This window comes from Octopus sinensis, linkage group LG27, assembly GCF_006345805.1.
Source record: "Octopus sinensis linkage group LG27, ASM634580v1, whole genome shotgun sequence".
NCBI lineage: Eukaryota > Metazoa > Mollusca > Cephalopoda > Octopoda > Octopodidae > Octopus > Octopus sinensis.
In genome coordinates, this window is record NC_043023.1 from 3,239,479 (window position 1) to 3,256,290 (window position 16,812).

General features: G+C 38.9%; 1 protein-coding gene and 1 long non-coding RNA gene across 2 annotated transcripts in view; both read right to left on the bottom strand.

Moving 5' to 3' along the window:
• The window catches only part of LOC115225442, a 119,938-nt gene that overhangs the window by 52,248 nt on the left and 50,878 nt on the right, over nt 1-16,812 (bottom strand). The window lies entirely within an intron of this gene.
• On the bottom strand, nt 2,864-3,940 carry LOC118768263. The gene is made up of 3 exons (XR_005004094.1): nt 3,926-3,940; nt 3,259-3,264; nt 2,864-3,015 (listed from the first exon to the last, which is right to left on the bottom strand). It is a non-coding gene; the product is annotated as an uncharacterized LOC118768263 (long non-coding RNA).

Genomic DNA, 16,812 nt, shown 5'->3' on the forward strand with positions numbered 1-16,812 from the left:
CTGCATGGCAGCTTGGGTAAGTGTCGTCTCCTATAGCCCCAGGCCTACAAAAGTATTGTGAGTGGATTTGGGAGATGGGAACTAATAGAAGCCCATATCTATGTGTGTATATATATATATGTGTGTGTGTATGTGTATATATATATATGTATGTGTATGTAGATATATATGTGTGTGTGTATGTAGATATATATATATGTGTTGTTTTATATATATATGTATATATGCATTTGTGTGCGTAGATATAGATGTGTGATATATATGTATATGTGTGTATATGTATGTGTATATATATATATAGATGTATGTGTGTATACATATGTGTATATATGTATATGTGTATATATGTATGTATATATATATATATATATATATATATATATATATACATGTATATATATATTGGATTGGTGCATAATTATTGCGGCTTTTTTTCAACAAATTTTATTCAACAAAAACAATAACAATATTTAACAAAAACCTCTTTAAATGATAGTCTGATCGTCTGACCGTCTGCTAAGTAAATGGGAAGCAGTAATTGAAGTAGATGGTGAATATGCTCCAGAATAATCATTTTAAGATGTTTTGGTTATATATTGTTATTGTTTTTTGCTGGATAAAATTTGTTGAAAAAAGCCGCATTAATTATGCGCTAACCCAATATATATATATATATATATATATATATATATATTAATTCATCCGTATCTCTATTTATTATTTTATTTATTAATTATTATTATTCTGATCCCCCTAGTCGCCACTCTGTTTACTATTTCAGCCTCGCCTCGTTTTTGCATATTCTGTATAATTCACTAGTTATCGTTATAGATATTTAAGATCTATCTCCCTTACAGGGCTGATTAGAAATTGGCTGCCGGTTCTTCGCGGGGTTTCTCTCCCCCTCTTTTTACATTGTCGTCTGTCTGAACTCCTCTCTTCCTACCCCTCGCCATGGCTATGCATACTTAAGCTAGTAACCTGCCTCACTCTTGATTCCGAATTCCTTTTGCCAAGTCTGTCCGTAAACGAAGTGATCCCAAGATAAGAAATCTTTGAACTTTAATTCATCCGTATCTCTATTTATTATTATTATTTATTAATTATTATTATTCTGATCCCCCTAGTCGCCACTCTGTTTACTATTTCAGCCTCGCCTCGTTTTTGCATATTCTGTATAATTCACTAGTTATCGTTATAGATATTTAAGATCTATCTCCCTTACAGGGCTGATTAGAAATTGGCTGCCGGTTCTTCCGCGGCGCGCCCGCCCTACCCACCCCACCACCAATACCGGATATCTCTATTTTGCTCCAACTATACCGGATGTCGTTCTCCCACCATTATAGGTGTCTACTCTTTGAACCCCTCTCTTCAATACGCTATTTCACCATGCATTACCCCTCTCTCGATATCCTACGTTCTACTTGCCTAGAACCTGTCCTCTGAACCACCCCTGCCACTGGTGCTCCCCTATATTTCTGCACCCCCCCACCACCATTATAGGGTCTACTCTTTGAACCCCCCTCTTCAATACGCTATTTCACCATGCATTACCCCTCTCTCGATATCCTACGTTCTACTTGCCTAGAACCTGTCCTCTGAACCACCCCTCCCACTGGTGCTCCCCTATATTTCTGCACCCCCCCACCACCATTATAGGTGTCTACTCTTTGAACCCCCCTCTTCAATACGCTATTCACCATGCATTACCCCTCTCTCGATATCCTACGTTCTACTTGCCTATTACCTGTCCTCTGAACCACCCCTCCCACTGGTGCTCCCCTATATTTCTGCACCCCCCCCATAAAAAAAGCACCATCCGAACGTGGCCGATGCCAGACCCCTCTGGCACCTGTGCAGGTGGCACGTAAAAAACACCCACTACACTCGCGGAGTGGTTGGCGTTAGGAAGGGCATCCAGCTGTAGAAACACTGCCAGACTAGACTGGAGCCTGGGGCAGTCCCGAGCTCTCCAGACCCCGGTCGAAACCGTCCAACCCGTGCTAGCGCGGAAAACGGACGTTAAACGATGATGATGATGATGATGATAGAGAGAGAGAGAGAGAGAGAGAGAGAGAGAGAGAGAAAAGACGAAACTGCAGTATAAGATGAGCCGAGTTTGTAAACGTTTTTGATTTTATTTCATTGAATTTATCCACTTTTTGTGATCTAGTACTTGCTTCTTCTTTTAGAGGCCTTTTAATGTACTTATATATGAATAACATATAGCCTAATGGCTAACATGTCTTTTGTGCTAGATCACCGGTAATAATAATTTATTTTATTACCTTTTTACTATGTTTATATATATATATATATATACATGTAATATACTTTGATACTTTGATAGGTTTCGGCCATTATTGGCCCAGGCCATGTCTAACTTAATAGCACCACCTGGTAAATATATATATCATAATGATATTTATTTTCCGATTTGTATGCTCTTTTACTTGTTTCAGTCATTTGACTGTGGCCATCTTTACCTTACAGCTGTTTCTGGTATATGAAGCAATGCTGAGTACTTGGGCAACATCTTGTAAATTCCATTCAAATGAAATGTATGTTTATTTCAGAGAGCATTTGAATACATCTTATATCTTTTATCTTTTACTTGTTTCAATCATTTGACTGCTGCCATGCTGGAGCACCACCTTGAAGGATTTAAGTCAAACTAATCGACTTCAGAGCTTCTTTATTTTTTAAACCTGGTACTTATTCTGTCAGTCTCTTTTGCCAAACAGATAAGCTACTGGGATGTAAACACACCAACACCAGTTGTCAAGCAACAATGGGGGACAAACACAGACACAAAGACACAAACACACACACATGTACATATACGATAGGATTCTTTCAGTTTCCTTCTACCAAATCCACTTATAAGGCTTTGGTCAGCCTGAAACTTTAGTAGAAGACACTTGCGCAAGGTACCACACAGTGGGACTGAACCTGGAACCATGTGGTTGGGAAGCAAACTTCATACTGCACAGTCATGCCTGAACCTATATACTCTTTAGATAAGTTACTGGGATGTAAACATACCAACACCAGTTGTCAAGCAACAGTGGGGGACAAACACAGACACAAACACACAAACACACACACATGTACATATACGATAGGATTCTTTCAGTTTCCTTCTACCAAATCCACTTATAAGGCTTTGGTCAGCCTGAAACTATAGTAGAAGACACTTGCGCAAGGTACCACACAGTGGGACTGAACCTGGAACCATGTGGTTGAGAAGCAAACTTCATACTGCACAGTCATGCCTGAACCTATATACTCTTTACTCTCTTTTACTTTTTTCAGTCATGTGAATGTGGCCATGCTGTAGCACCACCTTTAGTCAAGCACATCAACCCCCAGGACTTATTCTTTGTAAGCCTAGTACTTATTCTATCGGCCACTTTTGCTGAACTGCTAAGTTACAGGGACCTATTTATCATAACTACTCTGCACTATGTTAATAGTTCTCTTTAGCATACAAACTGGCCAGATCTGGCCTCTCACACCATTTCTGCAATGTCATTCTAAAACAAAATAATCACATCATTGAAATCTCAAAGCTATAAGATAACGAAGGATTAATTAAAAACAATATAAACGCACAAACATTAGATTTCACAGAGTAATCTCATTGCTAAAGGGTTAAACGCTTCCTGACATACAAATGCAATTAATTTCAAAGGCTCTGAGGAAGCGATAAGATGTTGCACAAGCACTCAGGTCTGTGTACACTGACTCTTATAGCAGAAACAGATGTAAGCCAATGCAGTTGATTACATAATTTCTGCTTCTTTCCCATACCATTAATGTCATATTACACTCTGTATTCACCTAACCTTTTATTCTGAAGCAGCGTATATATATTGTGTTCTCACAAGTCATTATTAGCATTGGTATGTATAAACAAAACCATAATATAATATAATATATAAATACATACATTTATACACACGTATAAATATTAATATATATATATGTATATACGCACACATATATATTAATATATATGTATATATATGTATATATATATATGTGTGTATATATGTATATGTATATATATATGTATATATATATATATATATATATGTAGCCACATACAGAGACATCTGCATCCTATCAACTTTGCATACATAAGACTAAATTAAATTGAGATTTCTATATTCTTATATAAAACTGCTGGATATAGCGCTTGATAAGGCCACTTGAGGGTTCTCCATACATACACACATATATGTGCATGCATATACACACACACACACACACACACACATGCACACACATGCAACTAGCCATATGAAACATATGCAAATATGCAAAAACTTACACAGATATATATTTATGTATATGTGCACCTACACGCATAAAAACTTTACATACATACATACATACATGTGTGCATGTGCACACATGTACACTTATGATGTAGTTATTATTCATATATATATATGTGTATAGATAGATAGATAGGTAGATACATACATGCATACATAATACATACATACATTAGCATAACTATACATATGTACATGTGGACATGTATATATGCATACACGTACACAGATACACCCACCTATAATTAGATATATACACACATACACACCCACCTATTTATATATATATATATATATATATATATATATATATATATATAGACTCACACATACGCACTTTCATACACACACATATACATACATAAATGTACACATATACACAAATACATATATATATATGTATCCACATCTATATCTATATACACACATATATTACATACATAAATATATATATATAATATATATATATATATATATATATTATATATGTATATCATATATAGATGTGTAAGTGTGTGTGTGTGTGTGAGTATGGAACCTATATTTAACCTGGAGTTCAGGTGTAACAAGAACTAGCAGACAATTCTACTGTTCCATACCTTAGCATTACCAATCTGACTTTTGCTACTTTCACTTTCATTTTGGTTAACCACTAATTCTGCATCGAAGAATTCAGTTTGGGAATGGTGAAGGAAAGTGGAATAGTGTGGTGGTGAGAGGCAGGTGTGTGTATGATATAGGTAACCTTACACATTATACACTTCCAAAATGTTGGAAGCAGCAAAGCTGCTGACAACCATTGGTGTCTTAGAATGGGAATGAATTTTTCTTCTCTTAAACATATTAATAATCATCCTCCTCATCATCATCATCGTTTAGCGTCCGCTTTCCATGCTGGCATGGGTTGGACGGTGCAACTGGGGTCTGGGAAGCCAGACGGCTGCACCAGGCTGTCTGATCTGGCAGTGTTTCTACAGCTGAATGCCCTTCCTAATGCCAACCACTCCGAGAGTGTAGTGGGTGCTTTTTACGTGCCAGACGAGGCTAGCAAACGGCCACGATCAGATGGTGCTTTTTACGTGCCACCGGCACAGAAGCCTGTTGGGGCAGCGCTGGCAACGGCCATGTTCAGATGGTTCTCTTATGTGCCACCGGCACTGGTATCACAGCTACAATTTCCATTGATGTTGATCGATTTTGATTTTAATTTTGATTTTCACTTGCCTCAACAGATCTTCACAAGTAAAGTTTTGTGTCCCAAGGAGGAAAGGTATGCATAAATGGACTGAGGCCATGGGTTATGGTCTCACTTGTCCTGCTGGGTCTAATAATAATAATAATAATGCTTTCTGCTATAGGCACAAGGCCTGAAATTAGGTGGTGGTGGGCAGTGGATTAGATCGACCCCAGTATGCAACTGATACTTATTTATCGACCCCAAAAGGATGAAAGGCAAAGTCGACCTCGGCAGAATTTGAACTCAGAATGTAAAGATGGGCGAAACACCGCTAAGCATTTCATCCAGCGTGCTAACGATTCTGCCAGCTCGCTGCCTTGTAATAATAAAGGTAATAATAATATAATAATAATAATAATAATAATAATAATAATAATAATAATAATCCTTTCTACTATAGGCACAAGGCCTGAATTTTTGGGGAGAGGGGGCAATCAATTAGATAGACCCCTGTACTAAATTTACCGACTCCAAAAGGATGAAAGGCAAAGTCGATCTCAGGAATTTGAACCTAGAATATAGCAGCAGATGAAACAACACTAAGCATTTCGCCCAGCATGCTAACGATTCTACCAGCTCGCCACCTTAATAATAATAATAATAATAGAAGTGGCTGTATGGTAAGTAGCTTGCTTATGAGTCACATGGCTCTGTGTTCAGTCCCACTGTGTGGAACCCTGGGCAAGTGTCTTCCACTATAGCCTTGGGCTGACCAAAGCCTTGTGAGTGGATTTGGTAGACAGAAACTGAAAGGCGGCGAGCTGGCAGAAACGTTTGCACGCCGGGCGAAATGCGTAGCCGTATTTCGTCTGCCGTTATGTTCTGAGTTCAAATTCCGCCGAGGTCGACTTTGCCTTTCATCCTTTCGGGGTCGATAAATTAAGTACCAGTTATTCACTGGGGTTATTGTAATTGACTTAATTCGTTTGTCTGTCCTTGTTTGTCCCCTCTGTGTTTAGCCCCTTGTGGGTAGTAAAGAAATAAGAAACTGAAAGAAGCCCATCGTATGTGTGAATATGTGTGTGTGTGTGTGTGTGTGTATATATATATATCTGTGTGTGTGTGTGAGTGCATATGTTTGTGCGTCTGTGTTTGTCCACTCCCAACATCGCTTGACAACCGATGATGGTGTGTTTACGTCCCCGTAACTTAGCAGTTCGGCAAAAGAGACCGATAGAATAAGTACTAGGCTAACAAAGAATAAGTCCCGGGGTCGATTTGCTCCACTAAAGGCAGTGCTCCAGCATGGCCACAGTCAAATGACTGAAACAAGTAAAAGAGAAAAGTGTAAAAGAGTATATATACATATATACACATACATATATACACTCACATACACATACATACATATATACATACATATACACACACACACGCATATCCCATAATTCCTCAGCTATGCTATATTTTCATCGCCATCAATATGGCTGCTAAGACAGGGGCATTAAAAATATATTTATAAATTCCTCGTTAGTTTGAATGACTTCACCTAACGATCGCTTTAATAATTCACAACTCTATCAAAATACCATCTGCAACTATCTACAGCCTTGTGCGAATGTGTGTGTGTGTGTGTGAATGTGTGTGTTTGTTGTGTGTGTGTGTGTGTGTGTGTGTGTGTGTGTGTTTGTGTGTGTGAGAATGTGTTTGTGTGTGTGTGTGCGAATGTGTTGTGTGTGTGTGTGCGAATGTTGTGTTTGTGTTGTGTGTGTGTGTGTGTGTGTGTGATTGTTGTTTGTTTATATGTGTGTGCGTGTTTGCGATTGTACATGTGTGTGTGTTTGTGTGTGTGTGTGCGTATGTGCATGTTTGCGTTTGTTTATATGTGTGTGTGTGTGTGATTGTGCATGTGTGTGCGTATGTGTTTGTGTGTATGTGTGTTTGTATTTGTATATGTGTATGCATATGTGTGTGTATTTGAATGTGTGTGTGTGTTTATGTGTGTGTTTGTTTGCGTGTGTTTGTGATCGTGCATGTGTTTGTGCGTGGGCATGCGTGTGTGCGTGCATATGTGTGTGTGTGTGATTGTGCATGTGTGTTTGTTGTGTGTGTGTGTGTTTGTTGTTTGTTTATATGTGTGCGTGTTTGCGATTGTACATGTGTGTGCGTTTGTGTATGTGTGTGCGTGTTTGCGTTTGTTTATATGTGTGTGTGTGTGTGTGTGTGTTTATGTATGTGTTTGTGTATGTGTGTGTGTATTTGAATGTGTGTGTATTTGTGATTGTGCATGTGTGTTTATGTGTGTGTGTGCGTGTGTACATGCGTAGGCATGCGTGTGTGTGTGTGAGTGAGTGTGTGCATGCGTTGGTGTGTGTGTGTGTATTTGCATGTGTGTGCGCGTATGCAAGCGTGGGCATGCGAGTGTGTGCATGTGTTGTGTGTGTGTGTGTGTGCATGCGTGTGTGTATGTACATGTTATATGAGTGTGTATGATGATGGGTCAGCACATATGAGCATCCGTGCATATGCCTATGTGTTTGATTTTATGTATGTGTGTATATGTATGACATATACCATAATACTATCCGTAACTATCTACTTCTTTGTATGAATAGCTATTTGTGTGTGTGTGTGTGTGTGTGAGTGTGTGCATGCCTTTATATTAGTCTGTGGTTGTGTGCATGTGTCTGTGGGTGTGGTTAATTGTTTGCGCGTGTACACGTGCATGAATAGATGGTATTGATACATACGTAACCTCATATTCATAAATCACATACACACACACACACATATGTATTCATATTAGCAACAGAAGCATTATTAGTTCAAAACAGCAATCTGTATATCACACTTAATGTAGATATACAGTTGAAAGCCTTCTAAACTGAAGTAAATGTTTCGAGAAAGTATCTTGTTTAGACATAGAGAGTTAGTCACCACAGAAATGCACCAGCACATATGAAAGGCGTCCAGCAAGTCGTGGAATTGTTTATTAGTGAAGGAAGCAATATGAACTCGAAGTGCCATTCTGTGACACCAGTAATTTATTGATCATCATCATTGTCACATAATGTCTGATTTCCATGCTGGCATGAGGTGCACACGCACTCGCCATCCCGTGCATTATCTTAGCTATTTTAGGTTACGTTCAAGTCATGGGACTAGCAGTAGACCAATGACATGCGGATACCTTACTCTTTTACTTGTTTCAGTCATTTGACTGTGGCCATGCTGGAGCACCACCTTTAGTCAAGCAAATCGACCCCAAGACATATTCTTTGTAAGCCCAGTACTTATTCTATTGGTCTCTTTTGCCAAACTGCAAAGTTACGGGGATGTAAACACACCAGCATCGGTTGTCAAGCAATGCTAGGGGGACAAACACAGACACACAAACACACACACACACACATATATATATATATATACATATATACGACGGGCTTCTTTCAGTTTCCGTCTATCAAATCCACTCACAAGGCTTTGGTCGGCCCGAGGCTATAGGAGAAGACACTTGCCCAAGATGCCATGCAGTGGGACTGAACCCGGAACCATGTGGTTGGTAAACAAGCTACTTACCACACAGCCACTCCTGTGCCTATATATGTATATATATATATATATATATATATATATATATGACGGGCTCTTTCAGTTTCCGTCTACCAAATCCTCTCACAAGGCTTTGGTAAGCCCGAGGCTATAGTAGAAGACACTTGCCCAAGGTGCCACGCAGTGGGACTGAATCCGGAACCATGTGGTTGGTAAGCAAGCTACTTACTACACAGCCACTTCTAATCCTATTGCTACGTTCACTGCTACAATAACATAGCGTCGTACATTTACGTCTACCGGTTTATGAAAACAAACTATGTGAAGCTATTTATCACAATGTGATATGCATGAGTTATTCTGCTCAAGTTCAGAAAAATAGCTTGCGTGTGGTACAACTCTAAACACGGTATTATGCATGTAATACATGCCGTAGGCGTGGCTGTGTGGTAAGTAGCTTGTTTACCAACCACATGGTTCCGGGTTCAGTCCTGCTGCGTGGCACCTTGGGCAAGTGTCTTCTACTATAGCCTCAGACCGACCAAAGCCTTGTGAATGGATTTAGTAGATGGAAACTGAAAGAAGCCCATCGTATATATGTATATATATATATATATATAATAGGCACAGGAGTGGCTATGTGGTAAGTAGCTTGCTTACCAACCACATGGTTCCGGGTTCAGTCCCGCCACGTGGCACCTTGGGCAAGTGTCTTCTACTATAGCTTCGGGCCGACCAAAGCCTTGTGAGTGGATTTGGTAGATGGAAACTGAAAGAAGCCCGTCGTATACATGGATATATATATATGTATGTGTGTATATGTCTGTGTGTCTGTGTTTTTACCCCCAACATCACTTGACAACCGATTCTGGTGTGTTTACGTCCCCGTAACATAGCGGTTCGGCAAAAGAGACCGATAGAATAAGTACTTGGCTTACAAAGAATAAGTCTTGGGGTTGATTTGCTCGACTAAAGGTAGTGCTCCAGCATGGCCACAGTCAAATGACTGAAACAAGTAAAAGAGTAAAGTATCCACATCTCATTGGTCTACTGCTAGTCACATGACTTGAACGTAACCAAAAATAGCTAAGATAATGCATGGGACGGCGAGCGTGTGCACCTCAAGAGATAAAGTACGCAATAGCGAATGTAAACATACGTCAGCCCCTAAAAGGTCCGTGATAGATGTAGGGCAGCTCTACATCATATATTTATGTTAACCATGGGTAGGCAAGCAAAGGTGGGATCGCATATTTGCGTCAACTGTTGTTAAAGGGTCAACAGGAACTGGCAAGCAAGACAGTGGCACCAGGCCCTAATTGCCTATTTTAGCATGGTTTCTGTATCTATGGTTGGATGCCCTTCCTAATGCCAACCACTTTATGGAGTGCACTGGGTGCTTTCTATGTGATGCCAGCATTGAGTACTTTTTATTTGGCACTATCATGGGTGCATTTTTTGTGACACCAGCATGTGTACTTTTTATGTGACACCAGCATGGGTCCTTTTTACATGGCACCATCATGGGTATTTTTTATGTGACACCATGACAGGTGCCTGACATCATCACTGGTGCATTCTATGAGACACTATGATGGGTGCTTTTGTGTGACACCATCACAATTGCTTTTTATATGACACCGTGTAGGGTGATTTTGATGTGGCACCATGGGGGATACTTTTTCTGTGGCACCATCACAGTTGCTTATTATGTGGAACCCTCACAAGTGCTTCTTGTGTGGCACTATGATAGGTGCGTTTTATGTGGAACAATCATGGGTGTTTATCATGTGGGGCCATGATGGGTGCTTTTTATGTGACACCATAATGGGGGTTTTAATGTGACACCATCACAGTTGCTTTTTAATCGACTCCATGTTGGGTGCTTTTGATGTGGCACCATAATGGGGAGTTTTAATATGGCACCATCATAGTTGCTTATGTGACACCATCACAGTTGCTTAATATGTGACACCATGAGGGGTACTTTTGATGTGGCACCATCATAGTTGCTTATTATGTGGTACCCTCATCATCATCATTCATCATTGTTCGACCGTGGTCGAGACAATGGAATTTATTATGCTACGCCAGACTTCACAGTCCATCATAGCATTACGGAGATCCTGTTGCTAGATGCCTGTATCCCTGGAGATTACATCAGGGTAGGAGAGTGTGCGCCCTCTGGTATCACATGTAGATGGCTTCCAGAGTAGAACAGTAGAAATTACCTCGTTTTCAGCTCTACAACAATGTCCAGCAAACTGGACTCTCCTACCTTTCACAAGAGATGATACAGGTGGTAGTTTCCCATATATTTGTACTTTGGTTTGATGGCGTTCCACGAGATATTTTGAGCTCTCATAAGGAGGCGAGTGTACGTTCCATCCAACCCTCTCTCAAGCTTCTTTGATAACGTCCAGGTTTCTGAGCCATATAGTAGAATTGGTTCGACTGTGGCTTTGAAGATTTCAAGTTTGAAGTCTCTACTTAGATTTGATGACCAGATCTTACGCATATCATCACCCTCACAGGTGCTTCTTATATGGCACCCTGATATAATCTCTATATATATAAACGGCAGTTTGTCTGTCTGTGTGGCTGTCAGGTTGTACCCTCACCCTGACCACGGCTTTCAACCGATTCTGATGAAACTTGACACACACATAGCCCAATGTCATAATTCAAAACTAACGCAGCAAAAATTTTGAAAGGTTCCCCCAGTTCTGAAAAAAATTGATAAATTCGACATGGGGTCGAGAATCTAAGTTTTTTATATGCAACACATTTTCTGTCGGGAGACAGCTAGGAACATCGTATACATAGAAGTATTCGAGTGAAGAGAAGACATTGCAACCTACACATGCGCCTTCGTTCCCTAGAGGGAAAGAACAAGATTGGGATTAGTCGTTGCCTACTAGGGGCTCTTACATACCCGGGCAACGCCGGGCTATGCTGCTAGTTCATAATATATCTTTGGAGAGATAAGTATAAAATTTATTTAAGAAATAATAACGTAATCTATATAATTATTGATTGATAAATATGAATTTCTAATTTTTTAATTTCTTAATCATAATTTAGATATGTACATTTATTTAATTATTCTCATTTTATAATTATTATATCTGAACTTAAATTATAAAATATTAGTTTGGTTGCTTTGTGAATTAGATTGTAAAATTTTTTAGGATAGGTAAAGGTTCTTATTATATTTAGTACTCTCTCTTTCTCTTTTACTTGTTTCAGTCATTTGACTGCGGCCATGCTGGAGCACCACCATTAATCAATCAAACTCGTCCCTGGGACTTATTCTTTTTGTAAGCCCAGTACATATATATATATATATATATATATATATATATATACATACATATATACGACGGGCGTCTTTCAGTTTCCGTCTACCAAATCCACTCACAAGGCTTTGGTCGGTCCGAGGCTATAGTAGAAGACACTTGCCCAAGGTGCCACGCAGTGGGACTGAACCCGGAACCATGTGGCTGGTAAACAAGCTACTTACCACACAGCCACTCCTGCACCAATTATTGAATTTAATAATAATAATAAGTACTTTTTTCACAGATAATTTTATAAACAATAAGTAATGAATTTTTAGTTTTGGAATTTCTTATTTTGTATTTCATAAATATTTTCGGAATGATATGTATAATATTTATTTAAGTAATAATGGAGTAATTTATTTATTTATATGTTTATTGATTGAAAAAATATGGATTTCTAATTGCTATATTTGTTAATTATAATTTAGATACAGGCGCAGGAGTGGCTGTGTGGTAAGTAATTTGTTTACCAACCACATGGTTCCGGATTCAGTCCCACTGTGTGGCACCTTGGGCAAGTGTCTTTTACTATAGCCTCGGGCCAACCAAAGCCTTGTGAGTGGATTTGGTAGACGGAAACTGAAAGAAGCCCGTCGTATATATGTATATATATATATGCGTGTGTGTGTTTGTGTGTCTGTGTTTGTCCCCCTAGCATTGCTTGACAACCGATGCTGGTGTGTTTACGTCCCCATCACTTTGCGATTCAGCAAAAGAGACTGATAGAATAAGTACTGGGCTTACAAAGAATAAGTCCCGGGATCGATTTGCTCAACTAAAAGGCAGTACTCCAGCATGGCCGCAGTCAAATGACTGAAACAAGTATAAGAGTAAAGAGATATCTTACTGAAATCCCACAGAAATATTCCTGAAATTGCGCTGAAATTCTGCTAAAATCTTTTTTTTATTTTTTTGTTTCAGTCATTTGACTGCGGCCATGCTGGAGCACCGCCTTTTAGTCGAGCAAATCAACCCCAGGACTTATTCTTTGTAAGCCCAGTACTTATTCTATCAGTCTCTTTTGCCGAACTGCTAAGTTACGGGGATGTAAACACACCAGCATCGGTTGTCAAGTGATGTTGGCGGGACAAACACAGACACACAAACATATACACACACATCTCTGACGAAGAGCTCTGCTCGAAACGTTAAACCCTCCTTCTTCCCTTCCTTCCTGAGCGTCCAATAATACTATATTTGTTCCATGTCCTCGCGTTGTTGTGTTTTCTCTTTGTGTTTTCATGTTTGGATTAACTACTTGTATATAATATATATATATATATATATATATGTGGAGGCCTAGTGGTTAGGGCAGCGGATTCGTGGTCGCAGGATCGCGATTTTGATTCCCAGACCATGAAAACACCTAAAAAGCTCCACGAGGCTCCGGCAGGGGGTGGTGATCCCTGCTGTACTCTTTCACCACTCTTTCTTCTGTTGGCCTGCTCGCTTAGCCAGCAGGGTGGCATCATTCGAAGGCTAAAACAATGCGAATGCATTGTGACCAGCGATGTGTAACAACATCTGATGGTCTGGTCAGTCACATGACGTGATATACATATATACGACGGGCTTCTTTCAGTTTCCGTCTACCAAATCCACTCACAAGGCTTTGGTCGGCCCGAGGCTATAGTAGAAGACACTTGTCCAATGTGCCATGCAGTGGGACTGAACCCAGAACCGTGTGGTTGGTAAGCAAGCTACTTACCACAGAGCCCTCAATCAAATTTTGTTCATATTTCCAAATCTCACTGAAATTTCTCTAAAATTCTTCCCATTATTTGCTGAAATCTTACTATAATCTTGTTCAAACTTTTTTGAAGTTTTGTTTATATTTTACTGAAATCTCACTGAAAATGCATTCAAATTTCTCTGAAATTTTGCTCATATCTTGTAAAAATCATAGCGAAATCTTGTTTCAATTTGATTCCAATTCTGCTCATATGTTACCGAAATTTCAGTGAAATCACATTCAAAGATCTCAGGAGTTTTACTAATATCTTGCTGAAATTTCATTGAAATTCACACTATTCACAGAGTTTTAAGCAACAGCCACGATATCAGCATCTTGACACCTGCCACGAATCATAATGACACAGGTAACTATTTTCCAATACTCACCTGGCTTCCAGTCCTTCATGTCAGCGCTTTATCAACTACAGCTTTAATCTTTATGCTCTCCAATGCCATTGACAGTTTATCAATATATCTTATACCTATTCTTGAGAAGAAAGGGACATAAAAAAATTCATATCATCATCATTGTCATCATTTAACATCTGTTTTACATGCCGGCATGGGTCGGACAGTTTGACAAGGGCATGCACACATAAATACACTCTTTACTCTTTTACTTGTTTCAGTCATTTTGACTGCGGCCATGCTGGAGCACCGCCTTTAGTCGAGCAACTCAATCCCGGGACTTATTCTTTGTAAGCCCAGTACTTATTCTATTGGTCTCTTTTGCCGAACCGCTAAGTGACGGGGATGTAAACACACCAGCATCGGTCGTCAAGCAATGCTAGGGGGACAAACACAGACACACAAACATATACACACACACATACATATATATATATATACATATATACGACAGGCTTCTTTCAGTTTCCGTCTACCAAATCCACTTACAAGGCATTGGTCGGCCCGAGGCTATTGCAGAAGACACTTGCCCAAGATGCCACACAGTGAGACTGAACCCGGAACCATGTGGTTGGTAAGCAAGCTACTTACCACAGAGCCACTCCTGCGCCTATATATATTTTTTATATTAGAGATAAAACCACTATTAAGCAAATCAATTAGTGAAAAACATAAACCAATACATAGAAATAAAATCAATTAATAAAAAATATATTAAATATAAAATTCAAAATTTAAAATATTTAAATTAAAGTTAAAATTATTTAAATCAATAATTTATACATATAAATTTTTAAATATATATGTATATATATCTATATATATATTTTTTATTATTATCTATTTTTTATTTTTTTTAAATATAAATATCAAAAAGTATCAAAAGTTTAATATAAGATAAAGAGTAAAACCACATATATATATATATATATAAAACACATACACACACACATACATATATATGTACGTGTGTATGTATATGTTTGTGTGTCTGTGTTTGTCCCCACTCCCAAAATTGTTTGACAACTGATGCTGGTGTTTTTACGTCCCCATAACTTAGTGGTTCGGCAAAAAGAGACTGATAGAATAAGTACTAGGCTTCCAAAGAATAAGTCCTGGGTTCGATTTGCTCAACTAAAGACGGTGCTCCAGCATGGCCACAGTCAAAATTACTGAAACAAGTAGAAGAGTAAAAGAGTAACACAAGCCAGTCTTCCTTCACCTTCCAAAAACCACCTGTTTCACAGGCTTCATCACACACCTGCCTAATTGAAATTCTGGACATAGGTAAATGCCTTGTCACACTACATGGCCATAGGGTTCACTTAATTCCACCACCACCCCTTTGTTTATCCACCCATGACTGTCCATATCATTGCTGCTGTTTTTCCTCAGCAACATCAACACCGGTTTCATGAGCCACCAGATATTTACATATATTTGTCCTCATCTTGTTTGTTGTGAACACAACGTTTCGGCATATATACCCTCCAGCCTTCATCAGGTGTCTTGGGGAAATTTCACACCTGGGTTCTTGTTCCTGAGGTATTCTTCAATTCCAAGCTGTGACCTGAACAACAATAATAATAATGAAAATAATGATAATAATAATAATAATAATAACAATAATAACAATAATAATAATAATAATAATAATAATAATAATAATAATGCCCTGATGCAGTACCAGACAGTGGCTCTCATGGCTTCTGATCTTAACTGATTGAAAGTGTTATCATGTACATTGTTTTGTCTTGGTATAAAAGATGGCCTACAGCATATATTCTGCTCAATACCACAGATTTACTTGTCAGTTGTTTGACCTTAACCAGTTGAGCATGTCCCTAGTGGCTGACGATATGTGCATCTCTGATCATGAGCAGAGTAGAAGTATGGGGGGAGCATCATAGCCGTGTGTTGAAAGGAATTCTTGGAGGTTTGGATAATTCACCTTTTGGAACATGGGTGGTTCGTTTCAACATCCTTAAAACATCCTTATTCCAGGCAACCTTTGAGTGGGGGATGGGCTACTCAAACAGAAGAAAGAAAATTCTAACTGGGCCCCACCTGCAAGGTCATGCGCCGTTTATCTTGATATGAAATCACCATGTCACGCACATATGGTTGTGATGCATGTGCCTAGTGTACCCTTATCAGACGGGTAGTCATGATGGTATACTGGGCTTCATATATTTTACCCCAATGTCGTCACTTTGATGGCATATGCTGCTCTCTCACACAATAATAATAA